The sequence below is a fragment of the Anneissia japonica genome, unplaced genomic scaffold (genome assembly GCF_011630105.1).
Source record: "Anneissia japonica isolate Jap-2015-1 unplaced genomic scaffold, ASM1163010v1 scaffold2392_len1475705_cov187, whole genome shotgun sequence".
NCBI lineage: Eukaryota > Metazoa > Echinodermata > Crinoidea > Comatulida > Comatulidae > Anneissia > Anneissia japonica.
In genome coordinates this window covers 1,003,295-1,028,040 of record NW_022751777.1, presented here as the reverse complement: position 1 = coordinate 1,028,040, position 24,746 = coordinate 1,003,295, and the positions used below count along the sequence as shown (strand labels likewise).

At 38.1% G+C, this 24,746-nt stretch overlaps 1 protein-coding gene across 1 annotated transcript in view; it reads left to right on the top strand.

Moving 5' to 3' along the window:
• The window catches only part of LOC117121846 (methylcytosine dioxygenase TET2-like), an 80,218-nt gene that overhangs the window by 1,948 nt on the left and 53,524 nt on the right, over positions 1-24,746 (top strand). The gene's annotated exons all lie outside the window — the stretch shown is intronic.

Below are 24,746 nucleotides of genomic sequence, written 5' to 3'. Positions count from 1 at the left end.
TATATATATATATATATATATATATATGATTTATATATATATATATATATATAATAGGCCTATATATACATAACGTATGTAGGCCTGTGTATGTATTTATATAGCATGTATATAAATATGTAAATATATACTGTATATATATATAGGCCTATATATATATACATATATGTATATATGTATATATGTATGTATGTATGTATGTATGTATGTATGTATCTGTATAAGAATGTAGCTTTGTGCATGTTCTTATTGTGCCAAATTCTACTGGATTTTAAATCTGATCGCTAGTGCCACTTAAAACAGCGCCTGAGGCTACAACATCGTGTGCAGGCGGCGTAGCTGTGATGCCTTCGCTCGATTTAGTGTCACGCAACCGACCTGAATTCTAGCACTACGCTGGCTTTTTTTGCAACAATATTGTGAATATGTTTGTTATTGTTCTTTTATTTGTTGTTTCTTTGATTAATCATCCAACTTTGTATTGTGGTATAGGCATGTGATTGTTGCCATGCCGTGTTGATACGCCGTCACACACCTTTCTTTAAGCCTACCTGATTCCTTTATTTATTGTCGCGTGTTACATTGTTAGACGCAGATTTGTTCTATAAAGGCATCCATCGATTATAGTGTATTATGAAGTGATGGCATCAAGTATAAAACGATAATTACGTTTAATGATAACAAAAGTACGGGGTTCAGATTCAGGTCAGAATGACTTTAGCTCGAATGTTCCAATAGTGGCACAACAGTAGAACTGTGTGTTTATGTTTCTATATTTATAAACCTTCCGGTTTCGTACAAGGTTGTCTCCTATCCTTGCCACCATTGTTATCGAGGACTAACCCTCGTGTCATTCGTGCAGCGGCAGCGCCATCCTCTACAGCTCTGTCCATACTATCGAATTGTCTTCGACAAATAAAAACCGTCTTATGCCTATTATATAGTCATGATGTACCTATATACGGCCATGATGTGATGTTTTTGTCAAATAAAATTTGAGAGTCTGCTCAGGGCTTTGCATATGGCCAAACGTGTGCGACAGCGCAATTTCTTTCATAGGAAAAGGCTTTTAAAACATTTGGAGAATTTCGACAAATCTTTCAAAACATCTTCTGGTCTATCTGTTTGTTTGGATTGGGATCAGCTACATAGAATATTTACATGTAAAACACGTAATATATTGTCGTATGCTGCAGTCTGGAAGTCGAGTCTAAAGCTCCCTAGTCTTTCGCAAAATCATCATCATAGCTTCTTGGAGTGACCGAGAAAATAACACGGTATCTAACATCCCAAGTACTGTACTGTGGGTTACAAACATGAAACGTGAGTTGCTAATCAGACGAAAGCGCCGAGTGGTGCACGTCCAAACAATCAATTGGAATGCTACGTGAAGAACGCATGTTTTTCAATTCAAAACCTGGAGTGAATTCATAACAGAACGACGGCAATCATTAGCTGTTGAATCTGATCACGTGACAAAGAAATCTGCCGAGGCACGTGCCCTATGGGTACAGATAGTCATACAGTACCGTATTATTTGATCGCTTCTTGGTCATTTTGAAGTGGCATACGGATTACCCGTTTAAAATTCATATTTTTTTTACAATTAAACAAAGAGACTGCAACCCCCCCCCCACCATATTCTGACAACAAATACAATAAGCAAAATAATTATGGATTATATAACTTACTCGATATCGATCGGTCATTACGATAATGGTCGTTATGTAATATAGGCCTAGGCCCATAGTACGAGAATATTAGTAAAAATCATTCATTCAAGTTGCACTGTTTGTGGTGGGGTTTTTATTCTGCCGTTGGCCTTGGTGAGTTTATGATTATTTGGATTTAGCATTGTTACAAAAATCTGATTAAAACATAAAAACTGGTTGGTGTACGTGGAACGTATTACAGTATGCAGTGGCGTAGCTAGGGGTCAAGGGGTGGGGACACGTGCCCCAGGCGCCAGGTTTGGTGGGGGGCGCTGAAATTGGAGAATGAGAGTAAAAAATAAGCACTTTTAGAAAAACATGTCGTCATGTCGTCGGGCATGAATATTTTCCAGTTAATAAGAATCTGAATGTAGTTGTTTTTATTGGCAAATTTATAGATTGTGGTTTCTTTTCAGTCAATTTTGACCGTTTCTCTTGTTTTTTTTTTATCCTATTCTGTAATGACTTCATGACTAAAGCTCATCCTGCCATATCTCAGAGCCACGATGGGAAAAGCGAGACTATCTGCTTTGGCACTACTTAGTATTGAGCGTGATGAAGCAGACAACATTGCTAACTTATTTGCTGATGCAAAAGCACACAAAATTCAGTTGTGGGTTTAAATAATGTTAAAAATTCAGCAACTTTCAAGACTCTATACTTTAAGATAAATTGAGAGAATAAGAATACTAAGCTGTATGCGATAATTACAACAGCCTTACAAGGATATAATGGTAAAGTTGTATACAAAGTTCCGAACATTGTAATGCAGTTTCAGTGGTAAGAAACAGAGATGGCCCCAGGCCCCTCTTCGGGGATAGCTGCGCCCCCCCCCCCCCAGTCGGGGAGAAAAACCATAATTCGTTGGGGAGAAAAAAAATATATGTATTTTGTACATATTAGTAGACTCTAAAATCGATTAAATAAGCCTTTGATACCCATAAATTGTCAAAAATTTTCGGCCTCCTAGACCACTTTCGGAAGGCTCACTCTTCCTTGCTCTCGTCAAGGAAATCTTACTCGTACCCTCCTCGGGGAAATCCTGGCGCCACCCCTGGTTAGAAAGAACATATGAGAGCTAGAATAATAATAGTTCGGGTTTAAATAATGTTATTTAGACAGTGTATGATATGGATGTATGGTACGGATATGTTTAAAGTCAGTGCAACCAATATCAATTTATTTCAAAATATTATAATTATAATGGGGGGGGGGGGTAGAAGGGGGAAGGGGGAGCGCAATTTTCTACTTTTTCCCCGGGCGCCTGAACCTCTAGCTACGCCACTGACAGTATAGTATTACACCTACTATAGCATAATATAACACGTAGGCCTAAGGGCAAATCAAAAGGCCTAATATTAAATAATAATAATGTATACAGGTTTCCATCTAGCGCTGGTATCCATTAAACAAGATGCTCAATGATATGGACTAGTAGCACATTCAGACTTTGGCATTAAGGGTCCCTTTGTACTACCCGCTAAACCGGTACTATTAACTCGCATTGTTCACCACAGGGGGCTGTGCAGTGGCGGCTCTAGAATATATTTTCTGGGGTGGGGGACTGAGCTGTCCGACAGGGAGACTTGGGCTCGTAGGCCCGAGCTGGTGGAAGGGTTTGAGAGGGTGTCCCCCTCCCAAATGAGATTTTTTGAAGAATAGGAACCTCTGGATGTCCAGAAATGACTCTGATTATGATTACACTGTGTTGGCTTGGCGTAGGCCTATTTTCATATATTTTTTAGTCCGACTGCCCGACGATCTCCGACAGGGGATGGGCCTTGACTTGTCCGTTGGGGAGCCTTAAAGCCCTGCTGCCTCCCCTCCCGCTGGCACCGCCACTGGCTGTCTGTACCAGTACATAGGGTATCCCCCACTCGTCTCGAACGATATACTGGGTCTTTATATTGCACACGAGCCACTGTGTCCTTATCGGAGACTTGTTCCACCTCCAGAACCATAGTCGAGCGTGCCGCTCGAACCAGCGCCGATATTATGGTTGTAGATTGCGGCGCACCTCCCTTTTACCACTCAGCCAATCATCTCGTCAGTCGTCAGGGAGAGGCGCTCATAAGTAGGACAAGATGTCATGGCAAAATTACCATCGATTCACTATACAAAAGGTTTTAACAGGATTAATTGAATATATATATATAGTAACAATCAGAAGGGAAGATAACAAATCATCGGGCGTTAGAAGATGAACAATATTATAGCTATATCACAAAGAGATAAAGTATCACAATACAACCACGACCACGCGAACAAGACGACCATAGAGATAACCCTTCATGACAAGACTGTCACGAGTGGATCGTAAACGTATACTCAGTACCTCATATCTAAATGGACCTTCGACGTTGTAGACGTCAAATTCGATACAAGTGGTTCGACCTCATAGAGATAACTGGCAAAAATGAGAATGCGCGACAATATTTCTGACGATGGTGATGATCATGATGATGAGGGAGATGAGACCGATGATGTGAATTTTTTGTCACTTCAAAGCAATATTTGCCTTGGCCTGTATTAAATAACAATACTGCAGCAATCGTATATGATTATATAAAGCTAGGCACTTACTATATAAAGCTCCCGACGTTCGTCGACTCACGCGGGACTTGAGAACGCAAAGTTACGACGCACGCAAAGGATCGTTAACGACGGTCCGTTCATACTGCCACCGAAAATCATCAGCAGTGAGTGCTCGACTTTAAAGCTACAGTAGGCCTATTTTCTTGAAGTAGGTTTCTATGAACGTGACAATTGATTGTTACTAATGTTGCGTGGAATTCGTTTCATTTAGGTGCAGTTAATGAGCTAATAATTGCACGTGTTCGGTCACGTGCTATCTAATAAAACCGTAGACATTGTTCGGTTTATTGTTATTTAATTTCTGGGAAGGCATGAAAGAACCTTAACAAATACAGTAACGTTTTGCCTGTATAGCACTAATAATTAATGAATCAAACTACAATTTCTTGTACATTCTACCTGCGTGTGGATGTTTGTTTAAGGTCATTTTGCACAGAAATGTGAAGGTTAGTGACACAGTGTTTGTGATTACTGTATAAACGGTACAGGTAAAATTGTTTTAAACCTCCGAAGATGGCTGTTATTTTCTTACTGTTCTAACAAGAAATTTATGATAGGCACGGTATATATTCTTGTATTATTATGTGCGGCTATTACACTTCATGCATTTTCATATTAGACAGATGTTACTATGCCTTGTACCGAATAATGATCTGAGAAGTGCCTCTGGTGAATAAGCCCTCTTTCAAAGACTATGCGCCGCATCAAGCGTGAAATGGACTGACTGAACATTTTTTTTTTCGTGGTTTGTGCATTAACTGTACATATTTCGTGCAAACGGAACATGTTGATTGACACCGAAGTCATGTGAAGCCCAGAATACAGTATAGCAAAATGATACCGAGACGTGAACTTATTCACTAAGTACGTTCTCAAGAAATTAATACCCTCGGTAAGATTGTACTTCCCGAGCTAACATGCAACTTAGTGATTCACGACTAAAGATAAATCATTTCACAAGTCTCGGCAGTTACAAAATCGATTCAGGCCGACGGTTAAAACTACAGAATAGTTAAAAACGTAGGCCCAAGGTATTGTGAATTGCTCTATAAACCCTGTACCTTTCCGGTATAATGCGTGTCTATGTTTTACCGTCGCCATGCTGTGTTGAACTGATTCGACTATTTTTCCGATAACCGTTGCATTGTTAATGCATATAGTGCGTTAAGCTCAGGCGCTAGCAGTAGAACCGATTAACAGAAAGTTCAACTATATAAACCTACGCAATTAATATCACGTTATCTGTCTCGCATCGTGTCGCTGTGCAATTCTACACTGTCGAATTAATGTTGACGATCTTCAGAAGTAGGCTATGCGGTCATCTGGCTTTGTCTATAAACTACACATATTTTCTAATCGTTCGCCTAAAGAAAGAAAGGCAAACGATTTTCCAGAAACGGTATCCCTGAACCAAAGCCCAACACACCCGCCATTTTTTTGCATTCTCTGTGCCGACCATCTTCCTAATCCAACAAGAGCTCTGAACAATAATGCACTTCCATTTTAATGTTCTCTACAGGTAGCGACGTTATATTCGACCTACTTAATAGCATAACCCATCTGCCAATTTAACGAGTATTTAACCCTTTTCAGTCTCGATAACTTCGTACGTTGTCTCTAGTTGACGAAGTTTTGAACTCTTCTGCCTAATGACCAAAGCATTATTTGATCATCTTTTTCGTTCGTTCTCCGTGACGTGGCGAATCCAGGAATTAATTCAAAATAGAGGGGGGGGGGGGAGGCTGGAGAGGCACTTTGACAGATGGTTGATCTATACCATTTGTGATTATGGCACCTCTAGATGGCGGGAAATTGCACTTTTAAAAAAATTGAATATAATTTTCTTTATATTTCCATTAAAAAATGAATAATTTAGGGGGGGGGGTGACCGGGCCGACTGCCTCCCCCCCCCCATGCGAGGCACCTTATAACACGCTAAAACTCAGTAAAAGTGACAATGACAATATTTTAATATAGGTTATGAGGTTCATATTACCTTCTCATTGAGTACTACTAAAATCAAACGATTTCCTTCCAACCCGGCCATATCCCTGACTTCAGTATGACGGAGGCACCCTCGCCAACCTTGACACCGATTCAACCATACAGGAACTGGAGAGGACGACCGATGAGAGGATAGTTGAATTCTGAATCGACGAATCGTACAACCTGCATGTTTGATGACGTTTATGATCATTTATGTTATTGATGGTAACAGTTGGAGACTTATATGGCACATAATACATGGTCTCTATGGGCTGAACAGAAAAACAGAAAATAAAATATATTCAAGAGGTTCACCTTAGCAAACCAAACTAAAATAAACAACTGAAACAGACTAACGCAGAAGGAACCAACACTATCGCACCGTTCACCTACAATTTGAGACCACCGACAAGCAGTGGTAAGCAGAGAGCAGCTTAGCTCAGTCGGCTAATCTGGTGGTAGCCACAGTGTGTGCGCTGAACCGTGGAGATCTTCAGGTCCCCGGTTCAATTCCCATCGCTGCCTCTCCTTGTGTTTCAGCTAGAGGGCTGAAATACAAGTTACATAGCGCACCGTCTTTCGGATGAGGCGTTTAAGCCGTTGGTCCCGTGTGCATTTATGGCCCATGTGCACGTTAAAGAACACAATACACTCTTCGGAAAAGAGTAGGGGATTGTCTCCCGGTGTACTGTCCAATCACCACAAGAAGGACCCAACTGGAAATAAGTCTTCTTCTAGACTTTCGTGGGTTATTCTTGGTGTTTACACCGAATAAATCCAATCCAATCCAATTCCAATCCAATCCAGGTACATGACTCACAGGTGCTCGAATAGTGTTGGCATCTAGTCTAGCCTATCCTAATAACAAAAGTGAAAAATTAACAGAAAACAGAGACAAATGAAATTAAAAATAAAGGAAAAGGTATGATTTAAGGCTCTGCTTGAAAACAGAGAGCGAGGAAGTTCATTCAAGAGCTTAGAAGCCGCAACCTGAAAAGACCTCTCTCCGTATTTTAAGTGGCACCGTGGAGTAAAAAGTGTATTCTGGCTACTGGTAGACCGCAGATTTCTGGAACAGGTTGCTGAGCAAAGGTGAATTAGGTCACTCAGATACGACGGGGAGGAATTATGAAGGCACTTGTATGTGTGAACAAGAATTTTGAAAGCAATGCGCTGTCTAACTGGTAGCCAATGGAGAGTTTTAAGGGTAGGTGATGTGCTGTCCTTTTGGGTAGTTGCTGTTTAACTGGTAGCCAATGGAGAGTTGGGTAGGTGATGTGCTGTCCTTTTGGGTAGTTGTTTGACTAGACGGGCTGCTGTGTTTAGCTGAAGCTGTATCTTCTTGATTAATTTGTCCGGTAATCCATAAAGGACCCCGTTACAATAATCAATTCTAGATGTTACAAGAGAATGTACCAGCTTTAATGTAGCATCTTCATTCAGAAGTAGTACGATGCAGATTTACATTATGTTACCTACATGGTGTTTCAATGACATAGTGGAGCCCTACGTCTATGTATAAAATACTTAAGTTACTGTTTACAGTCCAAGCAAATCTGAATATAAAGTATTAAGCTCTTTAAAAGAAGTATGGAAGGTACCGGTACAGTATAGTTACTGGATAAGCTAAGGGCAGGCATAATTTGGTGTTTAATTTTTTATTGTGGTATAGGCATACATGTAAAAATTGTATTTTTTGTTTTAAGTCAATCAAAAATGCTGTCCTAAACAAGGACAGCATCTAAAACTGTATTGTACTTAAATATTTAATTGACAGTTAGCATCCGGATCCTGCATGCTAACCGTTAGCTGCCGTGTGTGAACACAGCCTGAGGCTATGTTCTAGGCTATGTTCTCACACGGCAGCTAATGGTTAGCAGGATCCGGATCCTGCTAACCGTTAGCTGCCATGCGTTTATACGAAAAAACCCCATTGGCGGATCTGGGGTGGGGGTGGTCAGGGGGTCCTGACCCCCTTGGGGAAAAAATAAATAAAAAGAAAATAAAAAAAATTCTCTGTGTACCGGTACACACATAGCCCTATTTACTGTAATAAGAATGATAAATATTTACCTGACAGTTTACAAAAGGGGAAAACCTTGAATTTTGATTAAAGGGCGCTTCAGAAGTCTGGAAAACTCATTTCTCGCCACTTAAGAACCAAAATGTTTCTCTGGAGGACCCCAACCCCCGTCTTATTTGGGATTCATCGATTTATTGAAAAAAGAATATGTATGCAGCGACTCAATTTTTGTTATGTACTGTACATACACACATAGTAGGGCTACTAGTCCTATTTACAATAATAAGAATGAAAAGTTTACCTGACCGTTTTCAAGCAGAGGAAAAACCTTCAAATTTAAAAAAACTTAAAAGTCACCTCAGAAGTCGGGAAAGCTCATTTCCTGCTATCTAGTGATCAAATTTTTCCTGGGGAGGGACCCCCTTCTTCTTTGGGGTTATCCATTCATGGAAAAAAGAATACGTAAGCAACTCAATTTTTTTCTTATGTACGTTTACACACATAAATAGGCCTATTTACTGTAATAAGAATGAGAAAGTTTACCTGACCGTTTTCAAGAGAGGTCAAACCCTTGAATTTTGAAGAACTTAAACTCAGAAGTCTGGAAAGCTCATTTCCCGCCCTTTAAGAATCAAAATTTTCCCGGGGAGGACCCCCTTTTTTGACGTTTTTATGAAAAAAAAGTTATGAAAAAAAGTCTGATCCCCCCCCCCTAAATGTAAACCTAGACCCGCCCCTGAAATCCCAATCCGCATACCAAGAATATGATGATCGAATCACTGGCTAATAGGAACCTGGAATTGTAAACGCGTACGTGTGATTGGTTGATGATAAAAGCGTTCAACTTGCTAATCGATAGCGCTGGCTAACTTTAGCGGTATCCGGTTACCGATAACCAATTGGGCGTTCTCTCACAGGTGCTAACGGTTAGCGCTAACGATTAGCTCCCCATCCGGATACTAGGGCTCTCATGAGAACCAGGCTTGAGTGTTGGATAGGCTTTATCATATCAGGGCAATTCAACAAAAGGATGCACATCTCTGGACATCAAAGGATATAACTCTGGCTTCGACATTCTACGCGCCTCGCGCCCCTACACTCTGATCGTCACAAAAACCATAGCAACCAAACCATAATTAACGTATGACGAATTACCCACGCGTGTGTTAGTTGCCAGGGTAATCGTACTTCGTGCACTGGCTAATGAATTTTTGCATTAACATTAAACTGAAATTATTTTCGTTATTTTAACATTAATTTTACCGTTGAGGTGGTGTCCGGTGGTTCATGAGACTCGCTTCGCAGAAAAGATAAATAAATTTTCTGTATCTACTCAAATGTTCGTTTTGTGCACCTTAGTCCAACCATACCTCCATGGTCTAACATTGTCAAGATGACAGTTTAATGTTATATAAGAACAGCAATAGCAAATGAAAATCGTGAATTTTCATTTGCTATAACTTTTCATTTTGTTGGTCGATTTTCACGAATCGAAATTTTAGTTTATAAAAGCACTTAACAAGCTCGTGGTCAAAAGAAATCAGATGTAACAGACATTGCAAAGTACTCAAAATTAATAAAATAGTAAGTTAGCTAACACCATAAAACGTATGGCACACATAGACACTGATCATTGAAGGCTGTACTCGCAACTAGTATCGGATTGCCATAGTAAAGATCAAAGGACTGTACGCACGTGCCATGTTTGCGAGCGAAAGATGTGCATCCTTTAGTTGAATTGCCTTGAGCTTAATGTTTAAACGTTATTACATAGGCCTACGTATACAGTTCAGTATATGTATTGCCATAAGCCTTTCACTCATAAAAAAAAATGGCATCGGTCCAATGAAAACTGCAATTAAAATCCGAGTTGGACCGTGCCCAATAATCAGTAGGCATTAAATGTTATTCCCGTTTTAGTGGCGAGTTCGTATTCTTCCATTTCGCAAAAGGAATTACCTCGACCTGGGAGCTACCGGTATGCCTCGACCATATTTTGCGGGGTCATCACGAGTAAACCTAGTGGGCCAATAATGTAGGGCCCATGTAGGGTATTACTTTTATAAGGCTGAAAGTCCCTCAATGCCTCATTCTAGAGGCTGTGGAGCTCTTTGTAATGAGTGAGTGTGGGAGAGAAGCATAACCTCAGCATATTTTCTTGAGTAGAAAAAATTGTCATGGTAATGTGTGACCGTGTACAGTGCGAATGGCAATTGACAATCTCTTTCCCAAGTGTGCAATCCCATCAACCCATGCGTGTACCGTCAACGCAAAATGACCATTGTAAACTAGTTTATGTATATTTGCTTCATTGGTACTTACCGAACACGAACATACTCTAAATAAGTAAAGTAACTACAGTTGACTTTTCGACGTTATAGTGCTAGCGTATGTTTCGAAATGACGCATACCGTTTTAAATGTTGATTTGCTGAAGGATCGAAGGATCATGTGACAAAGATCACCTGCAGTCGTCGGCGCCTCAAGCCTGGTTTCCATAAAAATCTCTACACGCTGTCGCCGACCCCTTTAGCGACGCTGATTGGTCAGTTGAATAAGGGATCCAATATTGAAACCACTAACCTTCTAAGATACTGTAAAACCTCGAATAGAAATCCAATGGGCTTAATCTGGAGAAGAAACCCATCTCGAATTGAAGCACCCCCCTCCCTCTTAAGTTTGCACAATTAGCTTCGAAAAGAAGCCCATATCGAAACAAGGTAGCATGGGCTTCTTTCCAAGATGGATACACTGTACATGAATTTCAAAGAAACAAAATAGGGCATAAAAAATGTAACTTGGTTTATGGTGATTTAATGCAGGTTAGTATACTCCATGATACAGACTGATGTTACAGTGGCTGTATTATTGTTTTGTAGTAATAATCTGCAGCATTCCTTTTGAAAAAAGACCCCCTTCTTTACTTTGCAAAAAATCTCAAGAAGAAGCCCATCTCGAAAAGAACCCATCCCATCTAAAGGTCGGGGGAAAAAAGCTCAGGGCTTCTATTCGAGGTTTTACGGTATTCATTGTACAGTCTGGTTTCCAAAAAATCAGTACATTGTCTCTATAGTGTTTTCACTGCAATCATTACACTGCTTGGTTGTAACCGAAGCAAATCGGAAATTTCCCCAGATTTGACCGACCAATCAGCGTCACCGACAGCTGTCGGCGATAACGTGCAGCGATTTTATGGAAACCATGCTTTAACAGCGAAGCCATTTCGTAGTCTGAACTGCGCATGCCCGTATCCAATGTCAATCGACATAAACCTATTTTGTGTGCATATGGTGTATGTTTGCTTAAGTTGATTGACCTTGATGTGGGCATGCGCAGTTCAGACTACGAAATAGGTTTTTAATCAGTCGAAGTGTTTGGACGAAAGAGGTTTCTTCATTTTGTTCTGTTCTCTCTGGCTAAAGCCTGGTTTCCATAAAATGGCTACACTGTCGCTGTGTTTTTATTCTAGTAGACTGACCAATCAGCGTCGCCGAAATTTGGTTTTTTTTGCAACATAATTTGACAGTTTTTGCTCGTCGTCCTAACATGGGGGAAACACAAATGTAAAATCTATAGCCACAGGTTGTGGGCTTTGTAAAATAAATACTGATACCACGAATGGTGTGATTGGTAAGCTTAAAGAAATGTGAGCAGCTAATTTTGTTACCTACGTTCACGCTCAAGAGATAATACGGCCCAGGTCTGGTGTTAATATTGGTGGTGACGATGGTCCATAGCCCTACATGAGATGTGATAATGCACGTACTTTTATCCTGCAGCATCCCGAGAAAACTTGAAAACTATCGTCATATGGGTCGCATATTTGTTAGTTTTATTATTGGTGATTTTTTAAATAGGCCTCTGTAAATCCTGATTATTTACAACTGAACATTATGACGTGTGGTAGTTTATGACGCAGCTTACTCCACCGTTTACCCCTTGATTCATTTATTGCGATTAGATTTATTGTTATCAAATTGTTAAATAATGATGATTAAAATCTTTGCTTTTCCTACTTTTGTCGGGGACAGGCCCATAGTTAGGCTTAATGATAAGAGCTTGTGCAGTGACAGAAAAACCCAACCAAGAATTCGTACTGCGTTTAAAGGTGTATTTTGTCTCCCGAAATTACAAAAAAAAAAAACAAAAAAAAAACTTTCTCATTTTGCAGTACTAGTATTGTTAACTTGAATATAGACATTTTTTAATTTAAAAAATGTGTAGGCCTACCCAGATTTTTACTGGGTGATGGAAAAATTAAGTGTTTCTATCATTTTCGCTATAAAACTATAATTAAATACATTAATTTCTATGCCAAGTTGATAATTGTTATGTTCAGGGCTGGAAATTAACTTTCTTGCTTATTAGCGCTGCCAGAATAGAATTATATATGGCACCCCCCCCCCCAAAAAAATAACATTTTGGTAGCACAGTATTTTTTAGCACATATTTTCCCATCCATCAAACACTTCTAAGATAAACCACCGTATTTTTATTCTTTTTCATCCGGCATACGCCCATGGATTTAAATGCATACCGGTACTTCAAAAGTTAATTTCAAAAATAAATGTTAGGATATTTTTGGGTATTTTTTTATGGGACATCAATACATGTACAGTCTTTAAGCCTAAGTTACTTGACATAATACGGTAGTTTGTCAGAAGTACGTCATTTATCCCCTGTTGCATAATTTGGTAAGTGTCAAATTAAGTTTAATTTCTCTTTGCATTCGTCAGTGGTTCTGAATAGGGGAATCGCAACGCGTATAGCAATACATTAGGGAGAGGATTGTTCCTATGAACAGGCATACTAAACTGTCAACAAGACGAAACGGAAATGAACATTGTATATTTATGTATTACACGTTGTATCTTTGAATTTTTTTGGTGAATATTAATAATGTATATTTTGGCTCCAAGGGTCCAAAATAGTCGCCGGCGGGCAAGAACACACCGCGTTAAGATCATCTTGGTGGGTCAGCGTCACGTCGGTGTTGTGTGTACAAATGCGAAAATATCATCGTAAATTTCGTTTCTTATTAAAAGTCAAGAAATGCGTATGTGCTTAAAACTACAAATTTACACGTAAAACGTTTGATGTATGCATAAAGTTTCAAACGACCATTCTACCCGCGATTATGTTTTAAGTGAATGAAGACTTCAGTATTTATAACTCCATGACTGTACATCATATACTGCTTTGAATGTTCGTGACAGTTCATAATATTAAGCTCAACACTAATATACGTTGAAATCACCAGCGAAACAATGGTTATACGATTAGTATGTTCATTAGTTGCTATTAAGTGTCAATATAATTCAAGCGTTCTGTAAGTACTTCGTGTCAGACCGCTACTTTGTGATCTTTATGAATTGTTTTTTGTTACCATTGTCTTGGACGTGAACTAGCATATTAATTTACGTTGACCGACTTGCACAACATTATAGACGATTATTTTCAGATTTACTTTTGAAGAAGAAAAATAGCTATATTTACATGTCATAATAACTTTAATTGTTATCATTTTGCAAGCCTTATCGTCGTAGGCCCAAGTAGGGGACTATCTTCTATAAAAAATGGTAGGCCTTGAACCAAAATATTTTCTGAAACCATTTAAACAAAAATACGCCTGGAATCACGGGATTCCATCCCTAGCTCTAAACAAGTGTAGTTGGTGTTGTAAATTTGGATGCAAGATACGAACGACTGCAGTAGTTAAGCCGCGAAAGCTAGCCTCGCCATCGTCTGATTTTTTGACTTGTTGACGTATTCTATTTTCTATTACAGTATTTATAATATATTATTTTGTTGCTTTCATTCTCCACCCTTCCCCCAAAATGGCATTGAAGAATGCTATACTGGGTACAATTTGCTGCGAAGCAGCCAATCCATATTCTTGACAGCAATTTGACCTCTAAAAGGTCATTGATTGTCAAAAAACAAGGGCCTAAGACGACTGAAAAGCGGAGTTTCCTTCTTTCGTTCTGCCGGGTAAAATCAATTACTTTAGGCGACGTTTGTAGACTAACCTACACGTACCAACGTCCGCATGTCGCATACACATCTAGATGTGTATAAGAGACAGGTTATGGATACTGTCTCTTATACACATCTAGATGTGTATAAGAGACAGAACACAAGGAGAGGCAGCGATGGGAATTGAACCGGTGACCTAGAGATCTCCACGGTTCAGCGCACACACAGTGGCTACCACCAGATTAGCCGACCGAGCTAGCTGCTCTCTCTAGAGAATCAACTCGCCCCTAGAAAACCCGCCCTTGGAAACTTGCCCCATAAAAAAATGTACCGGTACACTTCCTTGACCATGCAGTCTTCAAAATAAAAATTGTAACCTTTGGTAATCAACTACATTTTCCACATACATAGACATTTTTGAAACTTTATTAAAAAAAACCTAAACCATAATTCACCACTATAGACACTTTTTTACAAAAAGGAAAAATTACGACTTTGTTACCCAATGAGAAGTGTTCTAATATAGACAATGGGTCGTGTCTCATATTATTGGTTATAATTTTATTATTCATTATTTTCACTTGACTCGCATATAATTTTGTTCGAAGAACATTTATATGCAGTTGTACTTCCCAGCACTTCACTTGCAATTTCTAGTCTAGAAAAGGGGTTAAAATTACAGTACTTTATTTAAAGCCACAAACATTTTTGCGGCTTTGATGCTGAAACAACGTGAATCACTTAACAGCCCGTCAACATTTTCAAGTAGGCCTAGGCCTAATGAAGCATGATCGACGGAGAATAGACAGCTATAGTTCGAACTCCGACCACAAGAACCAAAGTGTTAATAACCACTGCGACATACTGGCTTCTCCAAAATAGTTTGAAGTAGACAGGGTTTAGCTTTGAACGTCATTATGGCATTTATTTGTTTCGCGTCATAAAACGTTTCAATTTTCTAAACGGATTTTCCCCAACACTACTACCGTGTGTTTTTTGTTTCGTTGGATATGATACTCAAACCTCTAACCCCTTGTTTCGACAGGCTCGTCTAGCTGTAGGCGTAAGCCCCGTCAGGGTCATGCTGGAATATTTCATTTCAATGCGTCAGAAAATACAACAATGACAAAAACAGGAGTTTGTCTAGCTATGGCTGGGCAAAATTTGAAGTACATAGACTCGATAAGAAGAAGCAAGTTCATATTCTCTTATTTCGTTCCTCTCTTTGAGCAAAACAAGAAAGAGTTCACCACAATAATTGTATTAAATTGTTCTAAACGTTTGTAGTTAACAATTCATCGCAAAATAAACAAATGTATTGTCATCGCAGAAATAATATAGGCCTATTATATCATCTGTAAATAGGTCAATATATTACATAGCCTATGTAAATACGAGTACGTGATTGGTCGAAATGGCATCACGTGACTAGCGCTACAAGGATCGGAAAAGTTATATTTCCCCGTAGGTAGGGAAATATAACTTTGAAAAGTGACCGGTCTCTTACGTCACCGGATTACACCCGCATTGCGCCCGTAGAATGCTAGTCGAGCGCACGATAATCGCTCATGAATTGTGAATGTGGAAAGCATAGCGCTTCGTAAATGGTGACTTCAAATAGGGGCCTAGGCCTAAGTTTAAATCTCTCGACGAAGACGAATTAGATAGAATTATTGACGAAAAGGATTCTCGGTGTACAAAATTTGTTGTGAATTCATCCGTTAATGTAGGCCCACTCAGTGAATATTGTAAGGACGAGGAATCATCAAATTAGGCCTAGCCTACTTGATTTGAAAATTTCACAGCAACGGAGCTCAACGAGTTACGTTTCTCCGGTCATTCTACGCTGAGTGAGGTAAGGAGAGCAAACGATGAATTGTAGGCTAAACGATCAATGATAACGCTACGCAACGGACTACAACAGAAACATTTTTAAAAAGTGACGGTAATATGAAGTATTTTGGCTATGTAATATGACAGATATTGTGTAAAAGTTAAATAAAAGTTCTTGATATTTAAAGTAATGTGTTCAGTTAATTATTTGCATCTATTTTTGGCTTTGTAATATAACAGATATTGCCTTTCTATCGGTGTAATAATAACATTTGATATCCCCGAGGGAATTATTTTTTTTTTCGAAGGATTATATTTTCCCGAAGCGCGTAGCGCTGAGGGAAAATATAGTCCTGAGAAAAAAATTACACCTCTAGACAGGCAATATCTGTATAATATTATACATAGCGGTCCACCTGTGTTCTGACAGTAGGCTTTTATACAAGTACATAAGAGCAAACGCTACTTGAATTATTGGATAGGACAACTCAATAATTATGTCACTCTCGTGGCGTTCATCATCGAGTTTATATACTGGAGGTATATAATATATATATATGTCTGTATAAAAATATTATACATATACTTCATAAAGCATTACAGCAACATGGTTTATAGTTTTTCTATTTAAGTGTCGTATTTTTTTTATATAATAAAAAAAGTATCTTTCTGAGATCCCGTTTTGTCGTTTAAGTTAATTATCAAGAGGGCGTGTTGTTCTCTGTTTCACGTGTTCGTCGATTACTAGTGATGATTTATATATCTAGATCTTCTATGTATGCTATTCTTTATCCATCATCTCATTTACTTATGTTGTATTTACTTTTATTATCTATTGGTTGAATAAGTGTTCGAGAAGAAGTTGAAGAGTTGAAATAAATTCCCTTAGTGGCCTAGATTGTTAAGCCTTCTGCATAGCAGCATAGGATTACTCCCCAGGTGAAAATCTCGGATTCGGCAATTTTTTTCACACTCGTAGATGCTTCCTCTTTACCGTTTACAATTTATTATGTAGGCTTATATTAATTTACCGTAAATGCTCGAATTAAGCGCCGCGGCGCTTTTAAAATTTGTGGAGACTTCAGTGCGCCGCTTATTCGAGAGCGACGTTTATAAAAAAAAATGTTGGCGTGGTGCTCTCTATGCTCACGTATTCCTGTAGTTCAGTAGGCCTCATATACATCTGGCTCATGTACACTTTAAAGAACCCATTGCATCTTTCGGAAGAGTAGAGGATTACCCCGATGTTATGGTTCATTTCAGCCCCTGTCGTGTTGGAATGATGTGAACATGTATCTACCATGAAACGCTTCTTTACGGCTGCTAGGTAGTCACGAACCATGCGCATACGCAATTCAGCACAATGACGCTGCAAGTTATGGGTTATTCTCCTACCTTTACCTACCTACCTATTTAAAACCATGTGTCTCAAAGTGTTTCATTACACACAGGGCAATATCACTCTATTTAAGCGCCAATTCAAGATCGGCGGTTATTCGAGCATTTGCGATATATGTAATGTATAGGCCTATATATAATATATTATATATAGGCCTATATGATATATATATAGGCCTATATATATCAAAGTATATATATATATATATATATTTATATATATATATATATATATATTATCGAAGTAGCTGCATAGGCAAGTGACAACATAAAAATCAAAGTTAAGCAGGTTGTAACCTCAGTGAGATTTATTTAGGCTTTATTTATTTATTTGTTTCTGGCATAGCCCATCATCATCATTATTCCACACACAAGGAGGGTCCATACTCGACTCTGTTTTTTCATCAGAGCTTATACCCTTTGATGAGAGCGATTGCTTTTTACGTCATCGTGTGCTTTCTATGTTCTGAATAGCTAAAAGAAATCTATATTGCTTACGTGTACTGCAGAATAAAAAAAAATATGCGTCCCGGGTTCGAATCCCGGTTGCAACAATTTTTTGCACTCGCAGATTCCTGTTCTTTCCATAAGAGACAGCTATAGGCCTAAAGCGCATGCATTGGTATTTGTTCCTGTTCATTTTATTATGATGTATGGTACCGTACTGTATTTAATATGCGGTCTTTGGCATTGTATTATTAGCCTAATTGTCAATAATGGCGATGATGGTGTGCATTCGATGACTGATAAGTTGATTGATTGCCTTGAGGTGTGAAGCATAAGTGTATAGGCCTTGTTTACTTTAAACTGCTTTAAACAATGCCTCAGTATCACTTTATAGGCCTACGCATGTTCTAAGTTATTGCTATTAATATATTATGGTAAATAATCATAATAAATAATATCTTTATTATAGTAGGCCTATTTATTATTGTTATTTGTATTATTATTAGGCCTATTATTATTATTATTATTATTATTATTATTATTATTATTATTATTATATTATTTGTATTATTATACGATTTGACCTCATGACCTTAGAATTGACCTCTTAACCATCACAAGTTATGACTTTACTTAAAAAGACCAGTGTGTGCTTTGGATTGAAGGTTGAACTGATTTTGCCACTTCGTGCTTACGTTTTAGAATTCAAAGTTACAAACTTATCAAACTCATTAGTGATCATGAGCCGTACACAATAATAAATGTATCCATTTTGACTTAAAATAAATGCCGAGGAGTATTTCTATATGTTACGGACGCCTTTAATGTTGTCGTGAAATGACATACGAACGTTACAATGCGGTTCGATTACTAACAGTAATTTACCGAGAAGTTACTGCTTCGAGGCCTATATTGCGTTCGTTTGCTTTTAGATTAGATAAATCGATGTGTCCGCTTGAACTCCTGTCGGATTTCGACGCATCACCGAACTCTCCCGTTTTCGTTCCAATATTGTATCATGACCAAATTAGTATTAGCCAGTCATTGTAATTAAGAGTTATAATGATAGAACGATCAAAGGTAGCGAAACCTGCTTGGTCGTTGCGATGTATCCCTATGAATACTTGCGCAATTATGTCATCGGAACCGAATCCCCTCAGGGCCTATTGAACCGGCGAACGGCCCTCGAGACGACCATCACATGTACGTCGGCGTGTTGAAATGTTATATGATGTGTTCCGTAGAAGACCACTGAGTTCAGTTTACGCATGCGCTGGTGGGTTAATTTAAGAGACATAAATCTGCGTACAGACAATCGAGCCTTTAACGATTAATGTTATCTTCTGGTGTTCTCTGATTGTTATTCTGCCTTGGATGCTTGACCGAATAGACTGCAATATGCGACTACAAACATAAACATATCTAAATCTGTAGGCCTACGCAGTGATTAATTTAGCATCGTAAAACCATCGGGTAATGCTAGGCCTACGTTCAGCTGTACTGTACGAGAAAAATGATATCACACGCAAAGCTCAGCATATCACTGAAATGATGTATGTTTATCTCGGCCTATATTATAACATTAGTATGGCTTATTATATTATATCCGTTCTTTGCCACTAAAGGGCGTGCAAATGTTCGTAATGATTCACTTTATTTTTTTACTGTATGAAGTTGTTTTTCCCCCCAAAAAAGGTCATTAGGTTTTTCAGTTGCTTGGGTTTACTGTAATTCTGTGTTTTCCGAATAAAAGTTAAATGTGCACATGACAATATGTTAATGATTGAAACGATGGTAGGATAACGGGATATCGAAATTGTAACCATATAAATTTGTTATCCTTATGTACTATCTCGACTTTTAATTTTATTATCATTATACACAACTTTAATATCAATCGTGATTATAATATAGGTATATGATATCAATTAATATATAATATACTAATGTAATATAGACCTATACTATCAAAATTATTAGTTAGGTCTATTAGGCCTATCATCAACCTCTTAAGATTAGCGAATACTTTTAACGGCATCCAATCATGTAATATAGCTGGTACTTCATTAGTAGGCTAATATTATTATTATACCAATAATATAATACACCTTTTTTCATACAATTTGAAATAAAGGAAATTTTTGTTGATGAGTTAGGCCTATGTTTGATACGATTATTAAATGTTCCTATTCGAACACTATTATTATTATATAGGCCTACTGTATATTTGTTTACATTGTGTTTACGATGCTATGCAGCAAACTTTATATATATATATATATATAGTGTATATACATATATATAGTATAGTAGGCCTATATATATATATATATATATATATATATATAGGCCTACATATAATTCATTATTGCTGTTACGTAATTAGTAGGCCTAATATTGCTATTAACCAATAATTTTATAATTCTTGATTTATGCCGTATCCCAAATTGCCATCAATAGTAGGCCTATTGGAGATCGGAGCGTGCGCAGACGGAACTACATTGGCGCATGCGTCGATTAAGCGCTTCTTGTGAAACATACAGTTTTCCTATTAGGACTATATATTCTCTGTGGGGTTTTTTTTTTCACGAACGAACGACCGTCGAATTTGTATCGACTGACGAACTACACATAAGGTCACCGCGCGTTTGAAATATTGAATACAAATCCTAATAGCATTTGCATTGTACGCCGTCTGAATTTTAACGCGAAATTCTGGCTGTATGAAGCCGATATTACTTAGCCACGAAACTTAGCACATATCACGCTTGATTTATAAGTTAGTGTTAACCCAGGGAGGGGATTGCCTCACTATGATCATGGCGACCGTGAACTACAGTCCACCTTGAACGCATCGTACTTGGTATGTAATTCTAATATTTTCTGCAAACGGAGAAATTACGCTGCTTACTATAACTAAATCAAATATGACTCCCGTGAGAAAACAGGCCGAAAATAACCACGTATACGTTATTATCTAATTTTGGTTTAAATAGGCATTTCATTATAGAGACATTAACTGATATTGTTATGCGTTATTTGGCAATTAACGGTATTTAAACACAGACGACTACGAACCTAAGGCCTTGAACTGTTATGCCACTTTGCATGAACACCATAAGTACAACATCATGGTACAAGTTAAGTTCAAATGTCATGTTTCATTTATGGCTCTTCTCGCGGACGTCATTTTCGCGCATTATAAGCGCCAGCGAGCGCGTGTACTGTATACGGCTTCGTGTATCTTGTTGTAGCATAACCCAACAATAGTGAAGAGTTCATGATATTTAAATTTCTTAAAGTAGGTCCAGTAAATTGAATGTGCCCGGGCTATAGAAATGGCGTTAACTCGTGGGTCAATTAAATAATGATGCGTGTTTTCTTTCCTGACACGACGTACTGGTACAACTGTTTGTAAACGCGCATTTCCCTACAAAAAGTTAGCTAGAGCTACTATTGTAAGAGCTTAGTCCTATTTATCGTCTGCAATTGTGAATTATTATGCATCTTTTTTATTGTATATGACGAGATATGTTCCGCTGGAAGGAAATGAATCGAATGAATTTGATTAAGATTCTAGTTGTGTGTATTAGTTGAACTTTGAAGCGAGAATTAGTTGACCGCGACGTACACAGCTCTAATGTTTCCGAGTGATAGTTTGTCCAATCAGATCTTCCTAACGACCAATGGTGCAAATTATGTCAAAAGAGATAGTTAAGATTTCACTGCAAAAAAAGTCGACGTTATCGGTGGTGTTTGATCAAATAGTCCGTGTTGCATTAAGAGGAGCATTCGGCAACTCCAGCCTTTCATGTAGCTTCCGCGTGTCTTGAAGGTGTGTAGATTACCTTAAGAAATAAAGTCCGTGGGGAAGCATTGTGAAATAAATACGACAATTTGTATACACGTTTTATAATGAGTTGAGAGAAAGCCGCACAAATAACAACAGTACAGGCCTATAACCACTCTTCTTACACTAAAGTTGCTCAACCGCTGTCTGACGTAATACTGTGACGTCATAATCGCGCGTAACTCCCAATCTTACGGTCAGCGCGTTTGGTCTGCAGCGTGCAATTCTAGAATGGAGTGCTTCGAGTGGTGAATTTTCAACACGATACTTACTATGACGTCTAATAATGACGACACTTTAAAATACAGACCTAGGCCCCTATTACTGCATTAAGCACGACGTGCGTTTGTGGGGGAAAATGCGTGTTCCGGGCCATGTGCTGATTGGTCAGTTATTAAGTTTTAATTGTAACTCCGGAAAGTTCCAATTGCCTATGTTGAGCTAATAAATGATAAAATCCAATTCATTTGCAAATTATATTTATTTTTATAGTTTTAATTGATCTATCTCCGGCGGTGATAAGACGGCTTCACCTGTTCTGTACTTGCATTTCTGGTGTTTTTTTTGTTTTGTTTTTTTTTTCGATCCGGTTAAAGTTGAATAAAATAAAGTAAATAAATTCAATTGTTTGTTTTATTTAGGCTTATTTATTATACTTGTTTTTAAAATTTTATGTCCCGTGGGATACGGTGTAGGCCTATGCCGGAATGTCATTGGTTTTTTTTTGGTTTTTTTTTTTTTTTTTCATTGGTATTTTTTTTTTTTTTTTTTTTCATGGACAGTAAACTTTCAACTTTCAATTGAAAATTATAACGAGAAACACTTTTCTACTTTTCTAGGTCAGCAACATAAAAATAGCCCACCATTCCTATATTCTTTGCGTAGGCCAGGCCCTTAAATTGGCAGAAATTCAATTTAAAGAGCCCTTAAATTGGCAGAAATTCTATTTAAAGAGTTTCTTAGTAAATATATATATATATATATATATATATATATATATATAGACCCATAATATATTTATATAATATATATAGGCCTATATATATATATGTATATATAAAATAATAATATATATATATATATATATAATCTGTAGACCTAATTAGTTTAAAAATATATGTTGAAACGGCTCATTAATACGCGGCAAAATAACCCTTGCCGTCTGTGAGTTATTTGAAATACCATCAATTGGTGGCAGTGAAGAATGTTATAAAATAGTAAATAAAGTACATATTAAAACTATAATGTATAATTTCCACAATATGAACTGCAACATCGGACGGACTTTGTTCTTTAACACGCACCGGAAAGCATTTGCCCTGAATTTTAAATTGCTTTGGTTTGTTTGTTGTTTTTCTTTCTTTTTTTTTTTTTAGGGTGCGGGTGTCAATAGAGCAAATCTGTGGACACCATTTACAATTTATAGTTATTTACGTCCGTGGTTTCTTTGTGAATCTGGGCTTACGTCAGAATTGTACCGTGTGACCTCTCATAAGAGATTGTGGGTAGAGAAAGTCCTGAACTTAACTGCATTATAATTTGCATCGTACTTTATCTTCGAAAGTTTTCGCACGGTACGGTACCGTACTTAAGACTGGTTCGCATTAGAGCCCCTTCAGATGCATTTTTTACGTAAACACGAGAAACGCTACACCTGCATTACATTCAACTATTTTACTGATAACCTCCTGAAATCCAATCCGCAGAAAAACTCGTCCAGGCCACCGCGGCTTGCGTTGTTACGCGTGCGTGCGTTGTCTCTTCAGTTTGAGAGCGCTAGTACATGTGAACCCACTTTAAGGTCTAATTCCCAATTTCTTTTTATATTGTTCAATGACATTGTAAAGTTGTTACAATAACTCCATTATTATATCAGTTGGTTCTGGTGGTTAATGCATTAGTGTGGTTATGATGTCGTGTACTAGCGAAACCATTTACAATGTCTATTGTTGTAATCGCAATTAATATTTGTGATCGTTCATAAATCTATACGGTTTGGAATTTGAAGGTTGCCTCAATTTTGGTCTTGCAGAATTTAGGGTGCTGACTGTGTAATCTAATTCACATTAAAAGTACGAATATTGTCTACGGGTGTTAAACCCTATTATTCATAATCCAATTTTCTGAAAACACATTCAAGTCATTCCATGCGACAGGAAAAAACACCGCGCAACTCACAGCTCCTCAGACAACTCGTAAATATTAGCACGCAGCGGGTCTGGGTTGCTAACTTTACTTCGGCTCTAGTTAGTCGGAAGGTCATTGCGCCTTCAGCACCTTGAAGAGCAGCTCCCTTGGGCAGCCACTTCGTGCGTTGCGTAGACACGGCTTCCCTGTAAGTCTAGCTAACGGCACTGTACTTTCCCTATGACCTTCCTCGATCATCCCCTCTTGATCAACCGTTGCCTCTGCGCGGATAATGTGTGTCTACTCATGGTCTACTTGAAAGCTCAGTTCCACGTCAATATTCACTATATCCACGCATTATTTCCATAATTATAGACCCGCATTCGACGTTAATCTCCCCGGCGAATGTCGCTCAATGTGCGCCGGTTAAACTGCGTCATCGACTATGATAATGATTTTAGGAATTGTACGCATGAGGCTTGGCTGTATCATATTTGTGATCTTGTCGTGCTCTAGCTAACCTGAAGCACGCTCCCCGGTGGATTAATACGCTTTTAATGCGAGTTAAATTTAGCTTATTATCGTTCCTCTTTCACTGCATCCGTGGCGCTACGGGTATTGAAAACTAGATAGATTGAAATAACGTCGAAAGGCCTCGTCTACTCTTTCATTTTACAAAGGAGGTTTTATTGATTTGTGCTGCTATAGTGTATAAATGAAGACCCTTTCGGATACCCAGAGTGTATTTAAAAACACTCAAAATCTTCTTGCGTTGAGCATATCCCAAACCCCCTTTATGA